General features: G+C 39.0%; 1 pseudogene; it reads right to left on the minus strand.

The window, feature by feature from the left end:
* Window positions 1-3,410: 3,410 nt before the first annotated feature.
* On the minus strand, window positions 3,411-4,298 carry LOC142582154 (uncharacterized; annotated as a pseudogene).
* Window positions 4,299-4,602: the final 304 nt, after the last annotated feature.

Here is a 4,602-nt window from a genome sequence, read left to right on the forward strand (position 1 = left end):
AGACACAGTACACAGTACGGTACACAATACACCCTGATAAATGAATTCCATTTTCCGGAAATAGAAACAAAAATGATCGTGATATAAGGCAGAAAGTAATGACAGAAGAAATACCTTGAACCAATTAAAAAAGAAAAAAACTCATACGAAAGTATAGCTTACTAAGGTAAGAAAGAAAGACAATTCACTACAATTCAAATTATAATTCAAAAATACAAGTCAAATACAATTCACTCATCAGGGGGAAATAACATCCACACATATACAATAAAAGTGGGTAATGAAGACATGTTCACTTAGAATAAGGAGAAATGACTTAATTAAAAACAAGTAGGTTAAGAACAAGGATAACGGAATAAGGATAAAAAAGAGTACCGTGATTGCAGATTGTCAGTGACAGCCAAAGACATGATCATTCGGACATATAATATTTCCGGAGTTTTTTAAATGTACATATTTCCAGCTGTATATTTTCTCTATTCAGTTCATTTAATAATCTCGGTAACTGATTTCCCAGTGTTTGAAGACCATATGTCGTGCGGTATGTTTATACACTCCAGTGTTCGTTGTAACGGGTGACATGGCTAGGGGCGTCACTGTGTAGGTTCGCTAACTGTTTTAAAAATGTGCCGCCATTTTTCATTTCCTGTTTGTAAAGCTTACTTAGTCGGTAATCGTATATCATCATAACAGGCATATCGTTGTACATTGAAAATATTTCGTGTGTGTGAAAACGACTGTGCACATTTTCTACTGCACGAAGAAACCTTTTTTGAAGTATATGGAGCTTTTGTATATTTCCCTTCGTTGTAGACGCCCACACTAATTGACAGTAGTTGAATCTTGAGGAAAACAGGGTGTTATAGAAGACCAGCATAACCTTCCGTGGCAGAATACTACGATTGCGGTATGTGAGGCCTATAAATTGAGGGAGTTTTGTTTCTAGGTGGTTAATATGATGATCCCGTGATAAAGTTTGATGAAAAATGACTCCTAATGTTTTAAATGTAGAAACAATTTCGATTGGAATAGAGTGTAAGGTAATATTTATATTTACAGTTATATTGCTTCCTTTTGACCTGAATAATATGCATTTTGTCTTGGACACATTGATCGTCAGGCGGTTTTCTTCATTCCATGCTTCCAAAGCAAGCAGTGTGGATTCTGCGGAGTTAAATAATTCTTCAATATATTTTCCTGCTAGGAAAATGCTCGTGTCGCAGGCGTATATAATAAATTGTGCTATAGGTGAAATGTTCGTAATGTCATTTATTTAGATGTTGAACAGAAATGGGCATAAAATGCTGCCCTGAGGTACGCCGCCAGAAACCCGTAGTTGTTCGGAGATAGAGTCAGCTGTTTTAACAATTTGTTTGCGATGTTCTAAGTAAGACTGTATTAAACTTAAGGCTTTGCCACGATAACCATACCGCTCAAATTTTTGAAATAATATTTCGTGACTAATGAGGTCAAACGCTTTGGAAAAGTCCAGAAATAATCCAAGTACGAAATTACCTTGCTCGAAATGCGTCAAAATATGTTCCTTTAGTTTTAGAAGGGCAAATTCTGTAGTTAGCCCTCGCCGAAAGCCGTACTGAGAGTTAGTTATTATCTTATACTCCCTTTACCCCTTTCCCCAGCACAAGGTAGCCAGCCGGTATTACTTTGGCTAACCTCCCTCTCTTTCCTCCCCTTTGTCTCCTCCTCCTCCTCCTTGTGTTTTGCTTCAAATTTGTTAAAGCGGCTTAATATAACTTTCTCAAATGCTTTAGATAGAATAGGTAGAATATAGATAGGTCTGTAATTGCTCACGTCATTTTTGTTTCCCTTCTTGTAAACAACAGTTGCCCGTGCAAGCTGCATGTTATGCGGAAACACACCTTGACTAAGACCAAGATTTAAAATATGTTTTATAACTGGTGCAAGGAGATCAGCGATATACTTAAGAGGTTCAGTTTTAAAACCGTCGACATCTTTGCTATTACTGTTATTTAGGCTAGCTATTGTTGTAGATACGTCAGCCTCGCTTGTCGGGTTGAGAAAAAATGTTTCTCTATTCCATCGAAGGTTTTCCAGATTGTTGTGAACGGTATCTTGTACCTTAAGATTAACAAAATATTTATTAAACGCATCTGCAAGTGGTTTCCCCGTTAGTTCGGTACCATTTATAATCAGTTTCTGGATTACATTTGGCGAGGCCTTATAATTCAGTAATGAAACTAATCTCTTCAATGTGACATCTGTGAATCCTGTTTTGAAATCTAGATTTGCAAAGTATTCACGTCGCGCTTATTCAGTGCTTATTCAAACGATGTCGATAAACTTTAAATTCTTTATATTTATTCTGATCTTTAGTTTTGTTAAATAGATTGTAAAGGTAATTTCTGTGATTTATTCTTGCACTCAGTTCAGCTGTAACCCAAGGTTTCCTTGTCTTTCTCGTTTGTTTAACAGATATTTCAGGAAAACTGGTTGCATATATAGGCTGCAGTATTTCAAGAAACATATCATAAGCTACATTGACATCGTCACTTTCTAAGACGTTCTTCGGCGATACTTCTATTTTTTTCGGAATATCAGAAGGTTCTGTTCTGTAATATGTAGGACTGTCAACGTCTGTCTTGACAACTTACTGCGTACGTATTCTTTAATGCAAAGAAATATCGGTAAGTGGTCACTCAGGTCAAAAGAAAATACCCCCGACGTAAATTTATCCTGGCTTATATTTGTAAGAAACATGTCAATAAGCGATTGTGAATTCACTGTTACTCTTGTCGAGAGTAAAATTACATTTCTAAGCCCATTGGTATTTAATAGGATCTCAAAATTGGTTTTTGTCCTATCATTTTTCATCATATCAATATTCACGTCCCCACCGCAGATGAGACTCAAGTTATTATTAGTGATATAGGTAAATAGTTTGTCTAAGTAGTTAAAGAAACGCAATGTTGAACCGTTTGGTGGGCGGTAACACACAAGTGTTGTGTTTCGTAGTTTAACTTTCATAATTTCATAGTCACTTGTTATTACTGAACATTCTGAAATAATTTTGCAGTTATAGTCCTTTTTAACCAAAATAGATATCCCGCCACCGCGACCAGAGGGACGGTTTAGATAGAATGTTTCGTGTGTTGGAAGTCTGTAGACATTTGTTTCATCAGTGCTTAAAATAAATAACGTTAATAACGTTATTTATTTAACGTTAATAATAAATAGTTAAAATAATAACGTCAAAAGGTTGTCCTACTCGGTCAAAAAACAAGCTTAAGTCTGATTCCTTACTGTTAATTGATCGCACATTAAGGTGAAAGCATTTAAAGGACTTGAGGAATTCTTTTCCTATGTAGTTCTCGAAGGATTGTGGGAGTAGGTAGGTGTCAGTATCGGAACTTGCCCCATGCTGTATAACTTTATCTGAGTTTTTCGAGATCAAGAGGACTTGAGATGACAATTGCCGTTTCCCCGACATCCTTCCTGACTAGGATTCGATCATTTGCGTGCCAAGCGTACTTAAAGTTCTTCAGTTTGGCCCAGCTCTTCGTTTGGAAAAGTAGGTCGCGTGCCTGTTTCGTCATATTTTCCTGCACGTAGACCTTGTCGTCGTTTTTCCGCAGTTTCTTTCTGTTCTGCCACCCCTTGTTTCGGTCAGCTTGTTTCGCAAACCGGCAAATTACACCCGGCGTTTTGTCTTTCTTAGCTGGCAGGCGATGAACGGTAACTAATTCTGTTCCGATAACTGTGGCAGCTCAGTCTGCGCAGCCAGCTTATTTATTTTAGTCAGCAGATTACCGTCCTGCGTTACCGGAATTCCGTGGAACTCAAGGTTCAGCTTTCGGCTTCACCATTCAAGAGCATCAACATCGGCTTTTAGCTTGGTTATCTCAGCCTCCTGTTCTTCCACTTTCTCTAGCCTCTGTTTGACATCTTTTATGATTTTTTCTTGTTGTTCTGTACGCGCTAAGAGGGTGTCATATTTTTCACTCATGAACTACAACGCCTCCTCAATGCTGTGGACAGATTCCGCCAAGGGCAGCAACTTGTCAAGTTTGTCACTGATTTCCTGCACCCACAAGCGTACATTTCGCGAGTCAGATTCTGTGCTCGGTTGCTTCTACACGAGTTTTTGTACGTCGGCAAGCTGTGCAGCGCCATACTTCGCGACAGACTTCACCCTTTGCTTTGAGCGTGGCGTCTGAGATGCCCGCACATTTTACTGTGTGATATTTACCATCACACTCGCTACAGTCGACGACAGCCTTTTCTTCACAAATCTTCTCACCACATCCTAGGCACTTCATAACTGAAGTTAAGTACACCTTGGCAGCAGTAGCAGCAGCGCCAGGAAGTGCGAGAATAATTTTTTTTTTTCAGTGGAAGGAAATAAGCACTAACTTGCAATGATACAGGGTAGATTCTTAAGTACGGTGTCTTTCAGGTGCCACTGCCGCTGCCAATGTGTCGGTCACCTCCTTCCGTGCTTCTTTTATACGGTTGATCCGTTGACGGCAGCGCCCCCTCGTTGCAACGACGATGTGAACGCCGTGAAGTGTCTTCAGGCAGACTTTTTGCACGTGTGTCCAAATCAGCGATATTACCCCGGCC

Source organism: Dermacentor variabilis, chromosome 5 (assembly GCF_050947875.1).
Source record: "Dermacentor variabilis isolate Ectoservices chromosome 5, ASM5094787v1, whole genome shotgun sequence".
NCBI lineage: Eukaryota > Metazoa > Arthropoda > Arachnida > Ixodida > Ixodidae > Dermacentor > Dermacentor variabilis.